This window comes from Staurois parvus, unplaced genomic scaffold, assembly GCF_062004578.1.
Source record: "Staurois parvus isolate SC_StPar_1 unplaced genomic scaffold, SC_StPar_1.0 ptg000544l, whole genome shotgun sequence".
NCBI classification, from domain to species: Eukaryota; Metazoa; Chordata; class Amphibia; order Anura; family Ranidae; genus Staurois; species Staurois parvus.
The window spans coordinates 6895354-6921724 of NW_028318340.1; the positions used below are offsets into that span (position 1 = coordinate 6895354).

At 41.8% G+C, this 26371-nt stretch overlaps 1 protein-coding gene and 1 long non-coding RNA gene across 5 annotated transcripts in view; one reads left to right on the forward strand and one right to left on the reverse strand.

Annotated features, from left to right (window-relative positions):
- Nucleotides 1–26371, forward strand: part of STARD13 (StAR related lipid transfer domain containing 13) — a 411711-nt gene that overhangs the window by 270649 nt on the left and 114691 nt on the right. The window lies entirely within an intron of this gene.
- On the reverse strand, nucleotides 9815–13065 carry LOC149451251 (uncharacterized). Its single transcript, XR_016315130.1, has 2 exons — nucleotides 12748–13065; nucleotides 9815–10802 (listed from the first exon to the last, which is right to left on the reverse strand). It is a non-coding gene; the product is annotated as an uncharacterized LOC149451251 (long non-coding RNA).

Here is a 26371-nt window from a genome sequence, read left to right on the forward strand (position 1 = left end):
ATGTTCCTTCTCTCCCCCCACTAATCTCAAATGTCTTCCTCTTTTCCACGTATCCCCGATGTCCCTCTTTCCCCCCCCACTTATCCCCAATGTCCCCCCCCCCCCATTAATCCCAAATATCCTTTTCTCCTCCACTTATCCCCAATATCCCTCCTATCCCGCTATTTATCCACAATGTTCCTTCTCTCCCCCAACTAATTCCAAATGTCCTCCTCTCCTCTACTAATCCCCAATGTTCCTCCTCTCCCTCCACTAATTTCCAATAATCCTCCTCTCCCCCCACTAATCCAAAATGTCCTCCTTTCCTCCACATATCCCCAATGTCCCCCCTATTCTTCCTCACTTCCACGTATCCCCAATGTCCCTCCTATCCCCCCCACTTATCCCCAATGTTCCTCCTCTCCCCCCACTAATCCCAAATATCTTCCTCTCCTCCACTAATCCCTAATGTTTCTCCTCTCCCTCCAGTAATCCCCAATGTTCCTCCTCTCCCCCCACTAATCCCAAATGTCCTCCTCTCCTCCACATATCCCCAGTGTCTCCCCTATCCCCCTATTCATCCCCAATGTTCCTCCTCTCCCCCCACTAATCCCAAATGTCCTCCTCTCCTCCACATATCCCCAGTGTCTCCCCTATCCCCCTATTCATCCCCAATGTTCCTCCTCTCCGCCCATTAATCCCAAATGTCCTCCTCTCCTCCATTTATCCACAATGTCCCCCTATCCCCCTACTTATCCCCAATGTTCCTCCTCTTACCCCACTAATCCCAAATGTCCTCCACTAATCCCCAGTGTTCCTCCTCTCCCTCCACTAACCCCAATGTTCCTCCTCTCCCCCTACTAATCCCAAATGTCCTCCTCTCCTCCATGTATCCTTAATGTCTCCCCTATCCCCCTATTTATCCCCAATCTTCCTCCTTTCCGCCCATTAATCCCAAATGTCCTACTCTCCTCCACTTATCCCCAATGTCCCCCCTATCCCCTGCTTATCTCCAATGTTCCGTCTCTCCCCCCACTAATCTGAAATATCCTCCTCTCCTCCACTAATCCCCAATGTTCCTCCTCTCCCTCCACTAATACCCAATGTTCCTCCTCTCCCCCCACTAATCCCAAATGTCATCCTCTCCACTTATCCCCAATGTCCCCCCTATCTCCAGTGTTCCTCTCCCCCCCCTCCTCTAATCCCAAATGGCCTCCTCTTCCCCCACTAATCCCCAATGTTCCTCCTCTTCCTCCACTAATCCCCAATGTTCCTCCTCTAACTCCACTAATCCCCAATGCCCCCTCTGCACATATCCCAAATATTCCCCCTCCCGTCCCCACTTATCCCAAATGTCCCCCCTATGTATCCCAAATGCCCTCCCCCACACTTAGCCACTGTTCCTCCTCTCACTCCACTAAAACCCAATGCCCCCCCTCTTCCCCCAAAACTTATCCCCAATGTTCCTTTTTCATCCCACTTATCCCCAATGTCCGCCCTCAATCCCACCTATCTCCAATGTCCCCCTCTCCCCCACATATTCCCAATGTTCCTACTCTCCCTCTCCATCCACTAATCCCCAATGTCTCCCCTCTCCCCCACATTATAAATTAGCACATTGACCCCCCCTTCCCCATTTAGCACCAATACCTCATTAACGTAGCACCTATGTCATCCCCTATCCCCCTCTTGGCATTAATGCCTTCTCTCCCCACTTAACATTGCACTCCTACTTTAAATTGTAGCTGTTTTTCTGCAACAGCCCCTCTCACTGATACTCTGTAGGTAGGGGTGAAAGGATTTGGGGGTGGGAGGAGCACTCTGTACTAGAAGGGGGGGGTGAAAACTGGTCTGTGAGATATGCATTCCTGAGCCCTGCACTCTGTACGCAACTCACTCCTGAACTCTGCACTCTGTACGTAGCATACTCATGAACTCTGCACTCTCTGCATAGCGCGTTCTTGAACCCTGCACTCTGTAGGTAACACACTCCTGACCTCTGCAGTTTGCACACTGTGCACTCTGGAGCTCTTCATTCCGTATGCAGTGCTTTCCTAAACCCTGCACCCTGGACACAGTGTACTCCTGAACTCTGTGCAGTGCCCTGTGCAGTATGCACTACTGTTATTTAACAATGCTCCATTAAGACCCTCCCACTGTTAGGCAGTGGTGCAGTGGGGGCGTGGTTGAATTTCTGCACCTATTCTCTGAGAAAAAAAGCCCTGGCGGGCAGTACCATCTCACCAGGGCACCCGGTCAACCAGTCGGCGCTATCGTTGGCTGATCATAGAGGCGGACAAAGACTGGAACCACTCTGTCTGCCTCTATGAAATAAGAAACAGAAAGTGATGAGCATACATCACCACCAGTTTCCTGGGAACTATTTTTAAAAAATAGAAAGCATTCGATTACACTGATCATGATGTGATCAAATTCTTTTAAAGACAGAGGAGGGATCTGGGGTCTTATTGAACCTAAATCTCTCCATAAAGATTACCTGTCACTGCCTATTGCTGTCACAAGGGATGTTTAAAAATATATATAATGTTTGGGGGTTCTAGGAAGTTTTCTAGCAAAAAATAAAAAAAACATTAAAAGTTTATCGCCACAAGGTACCTTTCATTTTTAAGAGCCCCAGACATTCCTAAAAGCACCTATGCCTAATAAGACACATCAAACCTTCCTATTTTCCATCCTGGGAAAAAATTATCATTTTTTTCTATCAGGACAAGTAGATTGTCATGAGGGACAAGAAGACTGAGACCCCGATTTAGTCCCTTGGACAAGTAGAATTTTTAAAACATTTCCACATCCCTGTGAGAAGAGAAGACTGCAGTTTAACAGGTACATCTTTTGTAGGAAGATTTGTTTCATCTCTGTGTATCACCTGAGGCCAGTCACTTCACTGGGTTTATGTGGTGTATTTATTTTATGTGCTGCCCTAGGCAACACTAAAATCACGACCACAGCCCATCACAGTAATCCCTCCCCCGCATCGCCCCGCTGCCCCCACCACCACAGCTCATCACTGCAATCCCCCCGCCACTGCCACCACTGACCAACACACATCCGCCACCACCCCCACCTCGATCATCCACACTAACCTTAACCTCCACAATGACGGAAGCAGCCGCCATCTCCACACCCTCTAGCAGCGCAAAACCTTCTTCAGATCACTTGGCGGAGCTGACCAGGTCTTGCGCCCCTGAAAATTGAAACCTTAGGTAAACGCCTTGTTTGTCTCGTGGTAAATATGTCACTGAATATACAGTCAGGTCCATAAATATCGGGCAATATTATCTGCTCATATTCAGCCACATGCTTCAGAACTCATTGGACGCCGCTTCACAGTGCAGATGGACAATGACCCAAAGCAGACTGCAAAAGCAACAAAAGTTTTTTAAGGGAAAGAAGTGGAATGTTATGCAATGGCCAAGTCAATCACCTGACCTGAATCCGATTTAGCATGCATTTCACTTGCTGAAGACAAAACTGAAGGGAAAAAGCCCCAAGAACAAGCAGGAACTGAAGACAGTTGCAGTAGAGGCCTGGCAGAGCATCACCAGGGATGAAACCCAGCGTCTGGTGATGTCTATGCGTTCCACACTTCAGGCTGTAATTGACTGCAAAGGATTTGCAACCAAGTATTAAAAAGTGAAAGTTTGATTTATGAATATTATTCTGTCCCATTACTTTTGGTCCCTTAACAAGTGGGAGGCACATATGCAAACTGTTGTAATTCCTACACCGTTCACCTGATTTGGATGTAAATACCCTCAAATTAAAGCTGACAGTCTGCAGTTAAAGCACATCTTGTTTGTTTCATTTCAAATCCATTGTGGTGGTGTATAGAGCCAAAAATGTTAGAATTGTGTCAATGTCCCAATATTTATGGACCTGACTGTATGTAAGGGATTACAACCACTTTAATGCAGACAAAAAAGTTCTAGGTTCCCTGAAATTAGAAAAGAGTTATGTGATGTGGCAATTTTAGATATAACCAATGTTTAACAGAGTTCTTTAATGTTGCTTACGTAGCCAGGATTAATTTACAGTGCCCTAGATAGAACGTTGACTGTATGTTTTCATAGAACGTGAGATCACTTTTGTGATAGATGAACTTGTGTTAGCATTAGCCACCACCATGCCATACTGTATGAAATGATGTGTTTACTTTTTACATTTCCCCTCCAACATGATATTTCCTAAAGCACTGACTCATTACCCGTATTATCATCCCTGCAATCAGCAACCTGGAATAGGGGCCTCCACATCATACACTATGCAGAAAGTTAGGCTTGACATGATGATACACTGCAAAGAACCATCTCCTCCAGATTGCATGCATAGCAAGCCTTCCTCACATAGTCAACTTCCCAGCTTCTCTGCATTCTAGAAAATGCACATGAACTGACTTCCCCCAAATAAAATATTGCTCTGTTGTTCATGTTACAGTAACCAGCTAAAGGGGGAAACCCTTTCGTTACCCTCATTGTCAGTGTGTGTCAGTCTGACTGATGTAGTATCTAATAAGAACCCTTGCAACTGACAGTTTAATGATACTTTGTCACAGCTCATTAACTAATAATTCATCCTCTAACAGTAATTGTTCAGTGATATCTTCTGCTAAAACAGTACTTATGAATGGTGTTCCTTTTCTGATCCTTGTGTGCAAAACTGGATAGCTGTTTTCAACAAAGATAAACAACTAAGCTGTCTAGAACTAGCATCCTAGGTAGCCTATTCCACATTTTCACATCTTTTACTGTGAAGAAGCCTTTCTGAATGCAGAGGTTAAATCTCTTTTCCTCCTTGTTCCTTTGCAATGATCTTAAAATGAACAGCTTTGCACCAAGTTTACTATATGGATCACCTATGTATGTATAATGGTAATCTTTCCCCATAGCTCAGCTCCTCTATGGCATATATTGGTTTTGTTGCCCTGATATATATAAGAACACCAATTAAATCAGTTATGTATATACTACAGTACCCTCCCATACACACACACTCACACACACATACACACACAGAAACACACCTATTTTTAAAAAATATAATTACCTTAAAGTGATAGTAAAGTCCACTTTTGAAGTTGTACCTACGGGTAAGCCTATAATAAGGCTTACCTGTAGGTATGGTGAATATCTCCTAAACTTGCACTGTTTAGGAGATATTCACATGGGATGCAGCTGGTCATCAGCGTGTTTGCTCTGAAGGAATGGCATACCCGTGCCTTCGCCAGGGCCATGACTGCCGCCCTCATGCAAGGGAGTGACGTCATCGCGGCTTGGCCATTCATACAGCTGGAGCCTGTGAACCTGGAAGGAAGACTGGGTGAAGATGGAAGCCCAGTCAGCAGTGAAAGCGCTCTGCTTGAGTGCTTTGTTCTTAGGTAAGTATTTCATAATGTGGTAGTATGTGATGTCTATTAGCACATTATGCCATTGCCTTGCAGGGGATTTTTTTTAAATGCCCAAGTTTAATTCCAGCTATTTTCTGTCTGGTTGAAACCATTATGGGTCCTTCCTATCTTTGTCCGATGTCAGTGGTGGGCAGTTCTTACTTTGGAACAGAAGGAGGCTCATGTCAACTTGGAGGGTACTGGGCCTCCTAAGTGGTGGCCAGAGGGTGACCAAAAAGGGCTGGGTAGGACTTATCGGTGTGCTTCTTCCTTGTCAAATAACCAAACTGGAGGTATTGGCTATACCAAGCTGAACTGCTTAACTGAAGGTCCAAGACCTGCTTGTGCTGTCTGGTAGTACATTCTGTATCATAAACTGGCTGAACAGAATTACAAATCTTTTGACAGCTAAAAGGTGACAAGTTCACATATTTGTGTTTCAAATCTGTATTTAACTGTTTTCCTGGCAGTGCAGCTTTAAGGTACCCTTAGGCCCCATGTACACCTGAGCATTTTGTAGTTGATTCTAAAAATCAGACCCAAAATTTATATTTTGCTACTGAATTATATATTACAGACAATTAGCTGTAATTTACTATATTTGAAGTATTTTGCATCCTGTTTTGTATTGCTTTGGAATGTACTGGATATGTTTCAGTCTGTAATATTTTAGCCCTTTGTTGCTTCTACTATTTTGTTGTAGTGAACTTATTTGGTCATATTTTTGGCTAATATTCTGCATTCTTCCTTTCTTATGTCAAATAGTTGCTGGCCATTCATACAGATATAATCAGAGGCAGTCGCAGAGAGTAGCATGTGCCAAAGGGCAAAAACATTACTTTTAATTATAGTCTCAGAGATTATTTACAGTGTTCTCTCTATTTAAAAAATGGAATTTCTTCAAATTGTCTCCAAAAGAGGATCCGGGCTCTTTTATGTGGAGTCGAATGCCCAATATACAAGGGTTCTCAGCCCGGTGGAACAAATGAGGACGGAAAGGGCATGTTGCTTCACTCACGCACAGAAGTGCCCACTTACAGTACTGAATCTATTCAAGAGAGAATAAAGCATTCATGGGCCGTTCCATTTCTGTATGAAAACATTTCCTGTGGCATTTTAATCTATCATTGTAAACATCTCAGCCTCTTCTGCTGCCAAACACGTCAACTGCCTTCTATTTGGGAACAGAAGCTGCCGTACACATTATGTCATCCTTATGCAGCAACACAAATGTCAGCCTTATCAATTAGAACACTGAAATATCCTTCTTTTATCCACAGGTCCTTTGCATTTTCTCCTATAAACAGTTCCGAGATTAAGTCACACCCAGAGTATGATAAACTCATGAACATGATAACTAGAAAGACGGTTTAGATTAAAGATTGTTGATGAACGGATACATAACAATGATTCATTGTAGTTGAAGGATTGCATACGAATATTCAGGCTGAAAAAAAATGTGGAGGAAATTTTTGATCTTGGCAGAAGGTGATCACAGTGAATGCCCGAATTTAATAGATATTGGTAATCTAGACAGGTGCCACCCATATCATGACTGGGACAGAGAGAACCTCATACATATGTCAGTGTAAATGTAAGTGAGCATGACTTTTGTATTAAAGAATGGTAACATATTGACACAGGGTAAAACTAAAACCCAACTTCACTCTGTATAATTATGCCCTTCGTTAATACATTTCCTGCCTCGACACTGAAAATTGGCCTAGTATTTCATCACTTTCATTTATACCCTCTTATCTAGTCCTTGTCAACTCTCTACTTTGTTCTCCACTGACTCCATCTACTATCTCACCCACCGCTCAAAAGATTGCCAGTCATTTAAAAAATTAAGCTGGCCAGTCAGTCGTTCAAAATTTTATTTTTCAAAACATTGGTTCAATTTTCTAAAGGTTTGGGGGTGTCAAACCGATGTTTATTTTCAACTGTAATGACAAGAAAATTTGTTGGCACAGGGTGGAACGCTGTAAAAAAAGATATTCTAACTGTGAATGTGATTTTCAATTGAGAAAAATTGGATATATATTGTAATGAAACCCATTTAATCCATCTGAGATTCCATCCACACTGCAGGTCTGGACACAATTTTAGGAGTTTTGAATGAAATTATTTGAAGCAATGGTGGCAAGAATAAATGTATTAATGAACAATTTTCTACAAACGTGTGTGGCCAGCTAAAGATTGCATCAATTCATGATGAGATCTCCACCACTGTCCAGATATCCCATCCACCCAACAAGTCATATCTACAACCATATTCAATATTCTCTGCTTTTGGCCCTGTTATCAAAGAGGAGGTTGCTAATCTTATTTTAATGGTTAACATATACCCCTCCCAGACCCAATTCCCCCACTACTATGGTCACTTTCTTGCTTTATTCTATACTTTCTAACTCACATCTTCCATCTCTCCCTCTCTACCAGCATCTTCTCCAACATGCACTGGTCACCCCATACTTAAAAAGCCCTCTGGGCCTCACTAGTGTGAACAACCTAAGACCCATTTCCTTGTTCCTTGCACCTACAGCTGTCTGAGCTACGAAAGCCTTCTTGAGCCCTTTCAACATCCCACAGCAACTGCTCTCTCGGACAACTTACTGTCTGTTACAACTAATGTTAACTACTCTGTAATCTTACTCTTAAACTTTTCTTCTGCCTTTTTATACAGTTGTCCTCCTGAAGAATCTAGCCTTCCTTGGCCTTCAAGACTCTGTTCTCTTCTGGTTGGCCTCTTACCTATCTCACCACACCTTCAGTGTCACTTACAGCTCTACCTCATCCTCTCTTCCATTTTCTGTAGGGGTCCCTCAAGGTTCCATCCTCTGAATCCTTCTATTCTCTGTCTTCACCTTCTCTCTGGGTCAGCCTCCCATAGCTTCCATTACCATCTGTAAGTTGACCACACCCAAACCTATCTCTCAGCTCCTCAGCCTGCCTCTTCAATCCCCTCATACACCACTAATTTATTTACTGACATATCAGTATGGATGTCACACCACTCTTTCAAACTCAGCCTTTCCAAAACTGTACTTATAATTTCTTCCACACCCAGCAAGACAGCTGTGAGTAAGGCTTTTGCTGAAACGCCAATAAAAAAGTGTTTTGCTGCTCTTTTGGATGCTCAAGATCACTTGCAACTTTACATATAAAATTATTAATGAGGGTTAAATGTGGATTCCAGCTTTTGCATCATTTTGATACAGTTGTGAGTTGTACAGGAGCCAGGCTTTTGAGATCAAAATCCCTGGAGGTTATTATGGTAGAGGTAGAGACACTTTTTCTTGTTGTGGTAGGGTGCCTACCCTGTCCTTAAAGCCACTCTGTCATTAGAAAAAAAAAATTAATTCTTGTAAAAATGCATAATAAATGTTTACTAGTACTGCCACCTATGGCTCCAATCCTTACATGCATGAAGAGCTATGATGATGCTATGATCTTTAGAATTTGACACTCCTGGGTATGTTGAATGCTTTTGTCCCCTACTTGCTCTTTAGTTCCACCTCCAGCCAGCTATATCACTAATATGCCTCTGCAGAGCAATTACAGTACTACACTCAGACCCCAAATTGTATACTGTGCCAGATAGCTATTAGACCTGGTGTGGCTGTGGGGTGCTTGGTGTTTTAAGCCCCTCCTTTTACTGCCTAATGTCATGACGTTATATGTTGTTCAGTTAAGTGTATTCTGAAGACCCTTTCCTACTTTAACCACAGCTAAAACAAGTAGTTTACTGTAAACTATTTTAAAGTGGACCTTCACTTTCATCATCTTCGCAGTTTGTTTTTTACCTATTTTGTCTGTATCGCCAATACTGCTCCGATATTAGCGCTGCCAAATAAAGCATGGTAAATTTCATGCACAAGACCAGATTTGTATTTAAGAAATCTCAGTGAAGTTCAGGGATATATACACAGTACTAGTGAGTTGAATGAATTTTGGACAGTTTTATGTTTACAGAGCAGACTTTGTTGTCTGTTCTGAAAATCTAGAAAATAAATCACTTACTACAATAAGTCAGCTATGTAGGTTTGTGTAACACAACTGTAGACAGTGGACTTATTTTGTGGTCATAATGACGTAGATCTTAGTTTTGTATTTCGTAAACCCTTTAAACAAAGTCTGTGAAGTATTCAAAACAGATCAGGTTCAGGATGTGACCACTGTTTTCACACAGCGACATCCCATTTGTTTCTTTTAAAAGATCCTTAAATGGAATATAGTTAAAATCATGGGTGAAAATCATAAATATCCAATGTAGTATGGGGTCATCAGCTTTTATTTATTTTTTGATTATATCAAGTATGATTATGAATTCCAATGTGGTAATGGGTAAACAATTAACCTTAGGGCTCATTCTTACCATATGGGCTGGATAGCCTTGCCCAATGCAGTCCCAATTTATAGACAAGGCAATTTGTCTTATGTTTTATTAGATCAGTTCACACAAACACAATACGGGAGTGAGTGCAGAAAAAAAAGCCTGTCAAGCCAGGTATAAGGTAACTATCATACCTTAAGTCCTCATCCCCTAGAGGTTATTATTATTATTATTATTATACAGTATTTATAAAGCGCCAATAGTTCGCTCAGCTCTGTACATTACAAAGGGGGACAGAACATGTGACAGAACAATACCAATACAATGCAAAACATGAGGGGATCGAGGGCCCTGCTCTTTCGAGCTTACAATCTAGGAGAGGTAAAAATCATTTAACCCTTGCAGCATAGGGAATACCCCATTCCAAAGGTAGTGTTTTGTAATCCCTGGAGTTGAGCTTTACATATTCAGTAACACTTGAACAATTTGTGAACTGCAAGAATGTAGACCACCAAGGACAAGAGTTAGACAGTCACAGGGATAGAGAGATGGGCGGGTGATGTCTAAAGAACAGGGCAGCTCCCTTTCCTAATTTCAACTATATTTCTTTTGTAAGGACAGTCTGATGTTGCCTTGCCTCCTAATTTGTAGTGTCCAACAAATTTTGCGCAATGATGGTGTTCACAGAACTGTAACCTTTAATCCAGTATTGTTGCATTTTTTTAACATCTGGAATATTTTGCTGTCGCTAGATTAATATTCTAGACGTATGTTATGTCATGTTTTTCATAGTTAGATAATGCATCCATGAAAGACACTGAGGCTTGATTCATATATGTTTCTTACTGGGAGGTAGATTCATTGAAGTCTCCCAAAGCAGAGCTTCCTATTGAAGACAGTCTAACAAAAACATCCTGTGTAATAACACTGGAAGACCCACGTATTTATAGAACTTGAGATAAATAAGACTTGATGAATAGTACACCTCTGAAACTTGGATTTGTTATGTTGTCCGGTTCTGTAGAATGGCAGCTCTGATGTATTATTCTTGATAGGTGGAGAGGAAGCTTCCTTTTACCCCCTCTGAAATGATATGTTACAGCAAGCGTCATTTATCACCACAGCTGATGTTTCATAACATGCATGACAGGAGCAATAGCAATGGAGAAGCAATGGTAAACCAATGTGGTTGGAGAATAGATAGTGCAAGTCCATTTTTATAAATATCACTGACAGTTTTTGAATTTGGCAATAGCAGTGGATCATGGATCCTATGCCGTCATGCTTAGCTAAAGAGGAAGTCTGCATATTTTACCCAAACGCGCTAAATTCTGTTGTTCTTGAAGAGACGAATGATGTGTCACACCTTAATACATTTTTTTAAAAATTAATCAAAGTCTTTGTACCACTTTTTTAGTGGTTTGGCGCTTTAAAAAGTGTCAGATTTCAAAAATCTGTGGTGCCAGTTTTGGTAACTTAACCAAAACGTGACAGATTCAGAGGCAGTTCTTAATAGCAACACTTTGATGGCATAAAAAAAAAAATGCGATAAATTAAAAAAGAATTACCTCCAGTTCATAGACAATGAAGCTGGAGGTAATTAAGACCATCTTTAAACTGGCGTACAGAAACAGATAAAGCGTGTCTGTCTCTGTAGACTGTCGCATGGCGGCATGTTTGCTTCCGCTACCCCCTTTCCCTAATCACCTGTCACTGGTTGTTAAGAACACTGTTGGCTTCACAGCAGATTTCTAGTAACAAGTAATGCTGACTGTAGGCGGAGCCTGATGGGGAAGCTGAGGGACCAGTTTCTCCATCAGATCCATTCTCTCCTTGTGAATTTATGGTGTTATAGCACTTTAAAAAGTATCAGATTTAAAGTGATTCTAAATGTTGAAATTTTAAAAGAAAAACAAACAAGATACATGTTATACTTACCGACTCTGTGCATGGCTTGGCCCTTCCCCCCGCTCTCTCCTCATTGGTTCACTGGCTGTGATTGACAGTAGCAGGAGGCAATGGCTCAGGCTGCTGTGTGAGCCAGTGAGGAGAGAGAAAGACTAAGGAGAATCGCATGCACATCACTGGATCGAGATAGGGCTCAGGTAAGTATAAGTGTTCTTCTGACCAGAGTAAATTATCACCAGAAAATAGACTCGTACACAGATTAGAGTGAAATGATATGAGGTTTATATTAAACTTGACTACAAGCTTAGTAAAACTGCATAAAATGCTACATGTATATGCAATGGCAATTACCACTCTTAGCAACTCTAAGCAAAGAAAACAACACATACAGCAAAATCTCAATCAGTGTTGGTAGACCTGTTGTTCAGAAGTTAACAGAGAACCTCAAACCTGAGCTGTCTCTAGTCCCTAGTGAGCAAGGAAAACTATTGAAGGTTGAACTAGCTTATTTTGGGCCTTCTGGATCTAATGGCAAAGTTTAAATCTGAGATAGAAAAGAGCTCTTTAATTAGGGTAGTCCCTTTAAATGCACTGAGGAATCTTCTGTGGGCTCATTGGGGCCCAGTTGGTGCACTACAGCGATCCAGACCTTTCAAGTGGCAAGAGATGAAGGTGGCAGTCCCTCAACGGATTAATATAAGGGAAGAAAGGGAAGGACAAAGACTATCCCTCTAGGTGGCACTTGACTTGGGTGATGTCCCTTTAATGCACTGAGCAGGTTTCAAATTTTAGGCAAAAAGGTGTCAGAAGTTGGCAGAAGCACTTGCTGGCAAAGGACAACTCCTCTCTGGGCTGCAGTAACTAATGGCAAAGGTGGTAGATGTTCCTTTAAGAGGGTAGGCTGATGGTTAAGGGAACAATGATGTGGTCTGGCCTACAGAAGGTGTGCACTGCGGTCAGCTGTGATGACTGAAGTATGATGCAAATGTGTTCAGTAGTAGCAGCCTGGGGAACTAGGCCACAACACATGTTACCTATATGCAATGTCTGCAAATGTGTCTAGTAAAGTGGCAGATTTGAAAGTGTCCACTTGTCTAGCTGGTGTATGGGACTCTCTCACCTGATCCATGGTTTCCAACAGGTCCTGGTGGTCTCTCTCTCACAAGGTGGGGACCCCAAGCAGTTCTTTCATCCCCACTGCAGCGCTCGGTCCGGTCACAGCACTCTGAGTCGGCTGCCAGCAGGATGTTGCTCTCTCTCTAGACTGGCAATGCTGGTGGTCAGCAATCCCTCCTGGCTCCTCTCCTCTCTCAAGCCTGGTCCAATACTTTGGTGTAGTTTGGTGGCCCGCACAGCTCTCTCTACTTCTGCTCTCCAGCTCTCTCCCCTCTCACTTCCCGTTCAATCTCCTGGCCTTCTGTATATATCAGTCCCTGCCCTATGCCAGCTCCTCTGGGAAATGTAGTCCTCTGACACTCCCCTGTCTAACAAAGACCTGCGATGCAGCATATAAAGTCCATGAGGCTTTTTTTTTTTAACCACTAAGCTGCAGGACTCTGCTATCTTGTGTCTGTTTCAACATCCTGCAACTGACATTGCAGCAGGGTGTTACATAAGGAAAACGTATACTGATTAAATATAGAAGCTGCGATAGCTGACTCATCATTTTAAAAATGCTAGTTGCCTAGCTGTCATGTTATTTGGCTTTAGTGTTTTCCTGCAGACATGGTCAGTATTTTCTGAATCAGTGACCTGCAACATATATGCATATCGGATGCTCTGACTTTACTGTGGCATTATAATAAGCATGCTTGCTCCTGGTCAACAATGACAGCTAACATAGTTCTGTAACTACGGGTTCTCCATGAAACCCTTTCTCCATGAATCCACTTTATTTAAGTTTCAAAAAACTTAAAAAGATACATATGAACAACCCCAAAACCTAAGGTACTGGAAGTCAGTCCCCTTAGGTAATTCCTTCATAACAGCGATGGACAGCAGTAAGTCCCAGTGGAGGAGCCTAATCACAAACAGAGCCTGCCTGATACTTCCTCTTCTGTTCCCACACCTGCTTCTTCTCAGCACATATGAATGCAATGTAGCCTGAACTTATCAACCAGCTGTATATTATGTAGCTTCCTTTTCATAAATTTAGTTGTATCCTATCTTTATGTCCAAAACCGGGGGGTAAACAGACAACTTGCCATTTGTCAGGTGCTCTCTGAACTTCGTTATCCCATCACCCAACTCATTTGTTATTTCAATATGGTGCACTACATTCTCATTCTAAGCAATTGTATGTGGTGTGACTTGAATTATGGTGTCAGCTGCCCCTTAAAACCTGGTTTCGATTGTACATTAATAATACCTGTGCATGTAATGCTCAGCTGTGTCTGTTTATTGTAGTGTCTGGAGAGAAAAGTCCTGGTTTACATCCTGGTTTACAATAGAGAAAAAAAAATCAAACCATTGCAGAATTACTCATTTTGTTGTAACTAAGTGCAGATTCACATTCTTGGCTGTCTAGACAGGCTCTGAAATGTGCAATGTCTATAACTATTCAGATCCAAATATGCAACAGTGAATGCTTATAAAAAGTTGTATCAATTTGAAAATTGGGTGTTTAGCATATCAACCAATAGCATTGCAGCTCTTGTAATGTCCCCATAGAAAATGAGGGCAAACATATTTTTGATTGCTATGAGTCCTTTGGGTTAGGTTCACATGAGTGTTGGGCTAAAACACCTCTGAATTGCCTATAGCATTGGGCTGGTCAACAATGACAGCTAACATAGGCTAACATGGGCTGGTCATAGATTACTTGTTTTTTTGTTTTTTACTTTGTTAGATTAGCCAACGGGCTGAACGAAAAAAAAAAATTACTTCTCCATCTACACAGGTGGATGAAGGAATCTCCCTCGCAGAAACATTGTACGAGGTGGTATCAAAACGTTTTGAGACTAGTTTTGTAAATTTTTGAAATTCTGTGTGAAACTGGGCAAATCTGCCACAGAGATGTTTGACATGATTTGGTAAGTTTACAGCGATTCTGCAATGAATGTGCCGCATGTTTCAAGAGTGGAAGAACATCACTGGAAGATGAAGAGTGATCAGGAAGACCTTCAATGAACTCAACCCCCGAAAATGCCTTCTTCCCAAAGATGGAGGTCCAGCTCAAAGGTTGCCGTTATGACAAGATTGCGGAGATCCAGCAATTTGCCCAGTTTCACGCAGAATTTCATGTTTGCTCTTCGTTCTAACTTGTTGTCCATGATGAAATAGCAGACGTGGTTAGAATACCCTGATTAGTGGCTGCTGATCGAGAAAATGTTTGCAACATTCCAGTTTGACAAGTCAATGTAATGAATGGTGCTGCTGGGAGATTACATTATTGTTGCTGTTGGATGTTATTTGCACTGGATAATACACTGGTCCCCATTAGGCTGATTTCACACTGATCTGTTTTATTTCAGTTGTTCAGTTAAAAAAAGTGGAAGAAAAATGCATCCCTTTAAATCTTATGGAGCCCTTCACACTGGTCCGTTGTGCTTCAGTTGTGTTTTTAATGGCACTTTCACACTGATATGTTTTTCCTGCATTTTTACCTTGCAAGAAAAATACAAGAAAAATGTTTTCCTTTAAATCCTATGGGTTTCTTCACACCACTGCGCTGCAGGTGCTGTGCATTTTGAAAAATCCCGCATGTTGCATCCTTGGTGTGGTTTTAAAAACCACACCAAAAACACAGCTCCTCAGTGAAATAAATGGAAAACGTTGCAAAAATACCACAAAAACGCCACACATTTTGTGCTTCTGGTGCGTCACATGTCCATTTTTCACAGGTGCAAGCAAACACGTATGCGTTTTTGATACTTTTTTTCAACAGAGCAGTGTGAAAAGAGGCTTAGAGAGATTTTCTCTCACTACATCCAAGACGATTGTCATTGAGCGGTCTTTAGTCAGACCTCATATAGGATACTGTATCCAGTTCTGGAGACCTCACTTAAAAAAAAAGATATTGACAAGAAAGTACGAGTCCGGAGACCTGCAACAAAAATGGTGAAAGGTCTGAGGGATAAACAAAGAGACTCCAGGAACTTAATATGAACAGTCTGGAGGAAAGAAGGGAAAGGGGAGACATGATTGAAACCTTTGAATAAATTAAGAGGATGAATAAGGTTCAAGAGAGCAGTATTTTCAATATGAAGCCAAGATTAAGAACACGGGGATATGACTTCAAACTAACAGGAGGAAAGTACAAAGCTAATCATAAAAGGTATTATATTACTGAAAGAGTAGTTGATGCTCGGAATAGACCTCCAGCAGAGGTAGTGAGTCAGTTATTAGTAAGTGGTCTCAGACATGCTTGGGACAAATGTGATGTTTTTTCTGCCATCAATCTTATGTTTCTCTAACTCCACCCTATCCAAAAGAAAAAAACAGTTTTGGCTGGAGTTCCATTTCCACTAATTCCAAAAGAATTGTTCAAAAAGTAAAACAGACATTTGCCAAACATATATCATTGTGAGCTCTAAAGGTATATACGAGTGACGTCATGGTTGTTTTGCACAGTGAGCACCTTTTCATGGAAATCATAGTGAGTCATCTGTCTTGCCCACAGTTTACGTACAGAAGTGACCAAGGTGTATTTTCAATGGCTATTCTGGCATCAGAACACTTTCATAATGCTGCCTGGTGGAGTTCTGCTTATTGCGTGCAAAATAATATCAATATATTTACTACCATAAAAATAGTACAAAACTCAAGAGGAACTGTTATTTACAGAGAACTCTAACGTAATGTATGTTCGGGAAGTGTACATTTTTGAGATATTTTTGTAATGTTACTAGTTGTTTATGCTGCAACTGGCATTTTTATTTACTGTGACATATTTTGATCATTGTTTACTTATACAGATTCTTTATACTGGTTGTCTGCTTATGGAAACTTCTGAAGAGAGAAATATAAAGTCTGTCATTGCTGAAAATGCCCGTAGCCTGGCTGTCTGTAGCTTTCACTCTTTCTAAATCACTGACCCAGAACATGCAGGTATAGTCAAAGTGTCCTCAGAGCTCCTGGTCTAAATCACATGTATAGTGCTCACCCCCGAAGGAACCACTGAGTATTGGGTCCCCCTATATCCTGCACAGCCAGGCAACACACATTATCCAACTTCCACTCAGAGTCAATAGCCAGTCCATGAGCTTTGTTTTATTTGGGGGATAAACAACTTGGATAGGGTTTAGGGGTATATTGGATGCCCAACTCTGAGGACAAACATCCTAACTCTGTACAAAAAAGATCCTGAGCTCACTACTGGCATAGTCTCTTAAAAATCAATAGCACAATCTTTGTGAGGAGCACCTAGTTACTTCTAAGTGAACTCTCTTCAGATCCCAGCTAGGAAATGCCCATCTGCCTGGCTATCTTTTGAAGAATATCCTTGAGCAAGAGATTCCAAGACAGGCATGCAGCACTCTTCTAGGGAGAACTGGTTGAGTATTATTGCACCCAGTAGCCCTCTCTCCTGTAGGTCCCATGCATATAAAGGTGCTCACACTGTCCTTGTATCCTGTAGCTCTAAATAAACTTCCTTCAGGCCTCTCGCTGAGCCAATATCTGTCCCTGCTTGCAGGCTGTCCTTCCCCAGTGGAATGTAAGGCAGTAGAGCTCCCTCTGTCAGCGTCCTCTCCTTTCCTCTGGCCTGGAGGCAGAACCCCCTTCTCTGAGGCCCCCTCCCAGTCTACAAAGCAGCACTTCACTTAACCCATCTTCCACCCGACTCCCCTGCTGGTTGGCTCTTCTATATTTATGGGAGAGTGTATCTTCCCACAATGCCAGGACCTCCTGCAAAGAATTGGTCAGACTCCCATGAATATGCAGATCCAGGTCTCCACCCCTCCGCTCCCTAGTATCTGGAAGCTTCCATGGACCTCCAGTACCAGGGGGAGGTGATATAGAGGCCCATCCTACTGAGTCATCCAGCCTAACCTTGGCTTGACCCCTACTCAGACATGCTCACTCCAACTACTAAGTGAGCCATTCAATTTTCCTAACTCTAGCAACACTACAGGATGTTACACATGTTTTGTTGTTCCATACTCATAAAATGTAGGTACAACTATAGGCTACTCTATGGCTAAACACAGGGCTTAAAATTTCGAGTCTAGACCTACTAGCCAGGCACAAACCTTACTCTCCACCAGTTGCCCCACCAAACCTTGCCCATGTCCGCCTCCAACCCCAGCCCACCCCAACCTCGCCCCCAGCCCTGCCCCCAACCACGCCCCCTTAAAGCTTATGTAATTACATTTTTCTTTAGAATAAAGAGTCCAAAATATAAAACTGTACTCAGTAATGTATATCCCAGCTCCCCTGTACTCCATTATAGTGATATGACATGTGTACAGTAATGTATATCCCAGCTCCCCTGTATTCCATTATAGTGATATGACATGTATACGGTAATGTATATCCCCTCCCCTGTACTCCATTATAGTGATATGACATGTATACAGTATGTATATCTCAGCTCCCCTGTACTCCATTATAGTGATATGACATGTATACAGTATGTATATCCCCCTCCCCTGTATTCCATTATAGTGATATGACGTATACAGTAATGTATATCGCAGCTCCCCTGTACTCCATTATAGTGATATGACATGTATACAGTATGTATATCCCAGCTCCCCTGTACTCCATTATAGTGATATGACATATATACAGTAATGTATATCCCAGCTCTCCTGTACTCCATTATAGTGATATGACATGTACACAGTAATGTATATCCCAGCTCCCCTGTACTCCATTATAGTGATATGACATGTATACAGTATGTATATCCCCCTCCCCTGTACTCCATTATAGTGATATGACATGTATACAGTAATGTATATCCCCCTCCCCTGTACTCCATTATAGTGATATGACATGTATACAGTATGTATATCCCCCTCCCCTGTACTCCATTATAGTGATATGACATGTATACAGTAATGTATATCGCAGCTCCCCCGTACTCTATTATAGTGATATGACATGTATACAGTAATGTATATCGCAGCTCCCCCGTACTCTATTATAGTGATATGACATGTATACAGTAATGTATATCCAAGCTCCACTGTACTCCATTATAGTGATATGACATGTATACAGTAATGTATATCCCATCTCCCCTGTACTCCATTATTGTGATATGACATGTATACAGTACTTACTCCTTGAGTCACCTGCAGCGGTGGAGAGGGTGTCTCCTCTCAGCGGAGGAGAGCAGACCTCTCCTGCACCTGTCCCCTCAGCGGTGGTGCTGAAGAAGCCAGAAACCGGAACTCGGAAACCGGAACTCCGCTTCACAATGAGGCTTGGAGCGCAGCCGCTCCATCATCTGTGCTCGCCGCTAGAGAATTTCTCCTCGCATTTGGCGAGCGGGTGAGCAGCTTTTTCAAGCCCTGCTAAACAGGTACCAAAAACCAGGTTGAGACACAATGCTCATAAAGTAAACAAATACTTCCTTTACATTCCCTTGTTTAGCCTAATCCTCCTTCCTTTGTTTCTCACACTCTCCCCCTGGTAAGCACTGCAGCTGACAGTGGGAGGGAGGCAATCCAGAAAGCAGTGGGCAGGGATAGGTGTTGCCATGTGCTGACTGACAAATTACAGGCTTGTGAATCAGTAATGACAAAGCCAATAGCAAAACACTTTCAACATTTTTTTCATCCCACTGTAGAGCAGGCAGGCAAAGCTGACATGAGAGTGGCAACTCTGCTCTGAGATCAGGAGCAGTGCAGCATTGTTGCCACGCCATCACAGGAAGCTGCATTAGATGGACATCACTGGCAGAATCAACAGGTATTTGTGGGAATTTGCAGGGGGTCTGAGAAATAACTGAAAGTACAGAAAGGAAGCCACGCTTCTACTTAACCAGTAGAGACAATCTGTATTAAAGACTTTTCAGTCCTGCCTCTGGAGACTACAGTCTTCTCTTCCTTGCAGAGCTACACCAGCCACTACCATGTTCAGCATCCCACACTTCCAGTGTCGAATACTTGCATCCCTGCTGTGGTTCCACTTACCAGCCACTTTGTGACTAGTGTTTCCATGAAGTTCTAAAGGTGGGACTATAACCAAGAGTTCATGTGAATCCATCAAAGATTTTCTTAAATATTAGCTTCTGTTGTCTGTACAACTTTAGCCCTTGTATCAGCCTTTCTGAACTCTAAGGTTCCTTCAGAGGTAGCTAGGGCTTCCCTGAGCTAGTAGCAGTTTTTGACTGTCCAATAAATTCTCACTGACACAATATTAATTTCAGCTATCTGAAAAGTAGACAATCTTCACTTTGACAACCAATCTAAAGCTTTTGTCCACTGACCACCAATATAAAGACAAACAATCAAAGAAGTCCCTGTTCTTCTGACAACTAGTGTAAGAGGACACATCACTGGCCATTAGTGATGAGCTATGATTCACTCATGGCCATACAGTATTTGTCATTGAGATTGTGGCCATATTAAGTCAGGGATGCTAGCAGCACCCCCATCCCTTTGTTATGTGTGGCTGCAGGGTGGGGAATTCTCCGGCTGCAGCTGATTAGTTGGCAGCCTACTATAATGTGACAGCTTCCCGCAGGACCAAACCCAACTGGGTTTGGCTGAATCTTGGCTCATCATAATTCCCTTCACCAAGTGAGGGAATACTACAATTTTCACTGTCTATTTTTTTTTCATTTCATTAATATTATTGAAAGAAAAATGTCTTCTTTCAAGCAGACCTTGATGTCAAATATAGGTTTTTTTTAAATGTATTCTTATATCTACAACTTGCTGTTTATGCTAATATACTGTGAGCTGTAGGTGTAGTATTTATTACCAGGGGTTCCCTGAGTCACAACATTTATTTCAAGGGTTCCTCCATGTCAGGGTACACTTGTGGTGTACCCTGAAGAGCAATCCGTGTTCATTTCGCTCTCCAGAGAGCACTTGACACCAGAACTTTGCACTAGCATGCATCAACCAATGGTGTAGTTAGGTTTCGTGCTGCCCTAGGCAACACAAAAATTGGCTCCCCCCCACGGAGAGTCCCTGACACTGACCAGCACCCCCCTCCCCTACGAAGAGAGCCTGACATTGACTAACAAGACCCCAGCACCCCCCCCCCCCCACCCGAGAGAGCTTACCCCACTACCACCCATACACTGGCACCCGACCCTGCAAAAGAGAAGACACTCACCTTCACAGCTCCGGACATCCCCAGGAACAAAAGTTAGGCTCTGCATACGCCATCAAGCAGCCTGCAGCCTCTCTCAGCTCCCACCTGGTCCCCATGCTACATGTGTCCCTTCTTTTGGGGGGCGGCGCTGCCCCCCTGAAAAATTCTGCTGCCCCCCTGAAAGATGCTGCTGCCCCTGAAAAATGCCGCCCTAGGCAAATGGCTTGTTTGCCTTGTGGTAAATACGCCCCTGGCTGCAACCATGTCCATTATGAATAAGCAGCGGTGTGAAACGTGTTAACTGGCTATCCTGGAGCTGTGTTTTTCTCATTTTTTTATCTGCATGGATTAAATAAAGAAGCCTATTTGTTGTGACCTTGGAGTGCTGCTATTCCTCTTTTCTACATTGATTTATAAACGGCAAAACTATACTCCTACAAAAGGCTGTGGCTAAAAAATGCTTTTAATCACGTTTTGCAGCATTAGAGCGTTTTTTCCGCTGAAAAACTCCTCTTCAAATGCAGTTCTGTTCTCTTTTTTTCAGATTGAAAATGTCCTTGCCAAAAAACGTTGATAAAAGCCTATGTGTGCAAGAACAAATACTGTTGGATAACATGCTGGGGAGTTTACTGGCTGTAGAAAAAAACGCCTGCAGTCCAAAACAGCTGCTGTAAAAACTCCCAGTGTGAATGAGGCCTAAAAGTAAAAGTGAAAAACTGTGAAACTGAAATAAATACTGCATTATGATTTTTGTACAAAGTGCAATGTACAGTATATGCCAGTGAACCTTATTTATAGATTTGAATTGAGTTTGAAGTGTAGCTATTTGTGTATTTTATGGTACTTAGCATTCGGATGATATAGGCCTTGGTGTAAGATGTCCAGGTATGTACTGTACGCACAGATATATGCAGGATATTAGTCCATGTAAACTGATGTTCTGATCTGTGCTCGTAAACAAGTAGCAAAGACGCTTAGCTGTCTGTATATTTATGGAAACTGCCTGAGACATATGCAGATGTCAGATATTATTCTCCAGTACAGTGGGAGTCATTAGCCCGATTGTGTCTTTATTGGCTCCTACAGCGGTTCTGCTTTGTTTCTCCTGTGATGAAACATATACATTAGCATCTGCTTTGTTTCTGAGAACTGCCTTTGTCCAGCTTGAGTCAATCTTCCAGTCACTTGGTGCCAGAACGTGTCGTTAATGAGGTTCACAGAATAGCACCTTCATTTCACTTGCTATTCTTAGCATGGGAGTCCAGATATTTGACATATTTAGGTTTTGCAGTCATTTATTCCTTCGGGTTTTATAATGTAATCTTTGTTTTACTCTGCTGTAGCCTGATATATTTCTGTTTGCTTAGAGACTTCACACCTACGGCGGATCCATAGTGTCCAATCAAATTTGCTGTTTCATATTTTCCAGAGCATACAAAGTGATGCCTGACTGGTTGCAGTTGGAGACACTTTTATTCTCATTTTCTTTGTTCCAGTTGTTACATTTCAGGTGTTCTTGGTGTTTTGAGGTGTGAATATTATGTTTGCAGGTTTCATAAGGTGCACTTTTGTACTTATTTTTATTTTCCCAAGTGATGTACCTGTAGCCATAGAAGCACAGTTGATGGCTAAGGAACCCAGGACTGGATGTGAGTCCCAGTAGGAAGGGTGTTGAGTGTGCATGTAAATAAAATACTGATCCAGTACTGTATCAGTAACCCTGATCCTGACCTGTCTTAGTTACAATCTCCATTCCTTCCCCCAATTTGTGCAGTATTCATTGCCTTCAGACCTTCTGGTCATCCTGGCCAACACTCTGATATTAAAGCTAGCCATGCACTGTAAGATTCTTCATGATCAGCCCCAAGGGCTGAATGAGAGAATTTACTGATTTCACAATCCATACTCAAAAACAATGGTGGAGGTATCTTCCCTGTCAGCACCCACAGCTGTCAGGATATCCAAACAATGGCTGCATCTGATTGGATGCAGATGCTGGTGAGCTAGTGGTGATTGGATTTAAAGTTAAAGTATATGTAAACCCTTATCTTGTAAAACAGCCCATTGAATTAAAAATCAAAACCTTTGTGTATAGATACGTGTGGGGTGGGATGGAGGGTGTCAGCACAAGTCTAATATTTGGAGGAGAGCAGGCTGAGTTCCCAGCAGAGCCAGAAATTTGACCTTGGTGTATTCTCCAGCCTAGTGTGGTCAGTTTTTAATAGGAAAGCAGAGGGACTGGCAGAAACACCAGGGATTTCACACAAAGAAAGCAATACAAAGAGAACAGTAGACTTTTTCATACAAGTACATGGTACAGCAGGCACATATCAGGAAGATGAAATGTTGAGTTTACATATTCCTTAATTCCCTGCACTGCTATTCTTCCCTGGCAAATTCTGCCCAATGCACTTGACCCAATTATTGTACTGACTATGCCAACAGGTCTCTTATACTCTATGTAAAAATTGATTATACTATTGACTCTGTTGACACATGTCCTAGACATAGAGAGAGGTTGCCATGCTGAGACCCATCAAAATTCTAATGAATAGTTGTTAAACCCCATTCGCAAGCTGTTTTGAGTTAGTAGTCATTTACTAGTTTTAGGGTTTTATTTTTATTAGAGCATTATATTATTAAAGTAACTTATTAAAGATTAATAATTAGATCATGGTCTTTTTTTCCTATAACTCACCTTGCGTTAAAGGATAAGTTCACCTTTGGAACATGTTACATGCTCCACTCGTTTAGGGTGGAACATGTAACATGTTCCCATAGCCCCGCAGCCCTTCTGACAGATGATATGGGGAGAAGTCTCCCGTAATATCTGTCAGATTTGAAAACAGCGCGGCTGTGCGCGGCACCGCTCACACAGCCACATCATTCATTCATGGACTTCTGTGAATGAATGAACTGTAAGTCCCGGCAGCCTTAACGGCTATCAGTTTGTAGTTTTCAATGAACTACCACAGTGCTGTGGAGCGCCATGATAGTTCATTGAAGCTTTCTGTCAGAATATCTGCTTGGCCCGTACGGCTAGCAAATATTCTGACAGGTCTGCAGGAGACCTGCATGGCTTCAGTGATCTACTGATCGCTGGTGCAATGCTTTCCAGGCTCCTTTGGACAAAAATATTAAATGCATATTTTTTACCTGCAAAAAAATGTGCCTTTTTTATTTTTGTCCAAAAGTGAACTTACCCTTTAACACTTGAACAAAATAATTATTTTTTGTATTTCAATAATAAATAATATTTATTATAAAATGTATGCTACTTACCATATAGCTTTAGTATAGCTCTTTACTGTAGAGTACATTTACATCCTACCGATATATTGTTGTTTTTATATTTTAAAGAGTTTTATAAACCCCTGATGAAAGGGTCTACAGAACCCCAGGAACACCATGCTATATCTTTGTTGAACAATCCCAGAGAAAAAGCGATTTGGATAACAAGCATATAGAGTCAGGTTCCTCCAGAGGCCTGCTCCAACATTTTGTTCCTCAGGTCTGTCCTGAGCATCCAGGAGACCCCTGGACATTCCCAATCATCATTATAAATGAACTATCCCACTACAGATGGTGTTGCATTACCTAAGTAATTAAATGCAGATACTTATAAACATCTTTCTAGGTCCCAAGTGCCATTATCCTCACAACATATAGGTGTAGCAAAGGCCTGGGGCATTGTTCTTTAAATCGGTATTAAACCCAAAACCAAAATGTAATATATTGCAGTTTACCAATCATAGTGGTAGCTGTTTTCATTTTTTTACACTTTTTTCCCTCTGTTTTCACTTGGTAATATGGCCAGTAATGCGCCTCCTGTATTAGTCTCCGTTCACACTAATGCGTTTTTTTGTGCTTTTTGCAGAAACGCACTACAGTCAGTTAATATGGTTTCCTATGGAACATCACATCTATGCTTTTTTGAGCTGTTGCGTTTTTGGAAAAGGCCAGGGACTTTTTTAAAAGCAAAAAGCAGTGTTTTTGCTATGATAGATTTCAATGGAGAATCTACTGAAATGCAAGATAGTGCGTTTTTGCCACTATTTGCGTTTTGTATTTTTATTCTGCCCAGCAAGAAAAAATTCCACTTAAAGAAAAAAGAACTGAACAAAACGCGGCAAAATCGTGGCCAAACCGCGTGTAGAAAAACGCAAAACGAACTGCAAACTGGACAAAAAGCAAACTGCATAGGTGTGAATGGAGCCTAAGAGTGCCTCCATCTTGGATGTAGGAGCACAGGGGGCACCTTTGGAGATTAGCATTGTCAATCTGGAGAGAGGGGAGTGTTAGATGTACAGGCAGATTTAAATTCACTAATAATTGAAGCCAAATTCCTGCTCACACTTTATAATCAGTTACAACAAACAGTTTTCTCCTTTTGGAATAAAGGTTTTATATAAATAATCCCCCTGCCAGTGTTAAATAGTTTGCCCCATCCTTGTAAATTGACACATTCTCCTGGAGAACTTGTTCTTTAGAAAAACATCAGACATACTGGCTGGATCACCACATTAAAATAGAAGAAAGAAAGCCTTAAAAAATGAAATGAATGCAGCGAACACATCTGACAATTGATAAGCTGCTATTTAATACATTTAATTTATTACTGCTTTAGGGTTCAGTAAGCTTAAACATTACTCTTAATGGCTGTGCTGTGTGGATAAGCTGGCTATTCCAATTTTACAGAAGTTTTCTAGGTCTACTCTTGCACTCATATACTCACCCACTATCCCCCACCACAGTGAGCAGGCCTTAACTGCTTTCCCACTGCCCTATATTAGAACTACTGCTACAGAGCAGCAAGGCTGTATAAAACCATGTGTATACAGTCAGGTCCATAAATATTGGGACATCGACACAATTCTAACATTTTTGGCTTTATACACCACCACAATGGATTTGAAATGAAACAAACAAGATGTGCTTTAACTGCAGACTGTCAGCTTTAATTTGAGGGTATTTACATCCAAATCAGGTGAACAGTGTAGGAATTACAACAGTTTACATATATGCCTCCAACTTATTAAGGGACCAAAAGTAATGGGACAATTGGCTTCTCAGCTGTTCTATGGCCAGGTGTGTGTTATTCCCTCATTATCCCAATTACAATGAGCAGATAAAAGGTCCAGAGTTCATTTCAAGTGTGCTTTTTGCATTTGGAATCTGTTGCTGTCAACTCTCAAGATGAGATCCAAAGAGCTGTCACTATCAGTGAAGCAAGCCATCATTAGGCTGAAAATACAAAACAAACCCATCAGAGAGATAGCAAAAACATTAGGCGTGGCCAAAACAACTGTTTGGAACATTCTCAAAAAGAAGGAACGCACCGGTGAGCTCAGCAACACCAAAAGACCTGGAAGACCACAGAAAACAACTGTGGTGGATGACCGAAGAATTCTTTCCCTGGTGAAGAAAACACCCTTCACAACAGTTGGCCAGATCAAAAACACTCTCCAGGAGGTAGGTGTATGTGTGTCAAAGCCACCAATCAAGAGAAGACTTCACCAGAGTGAATA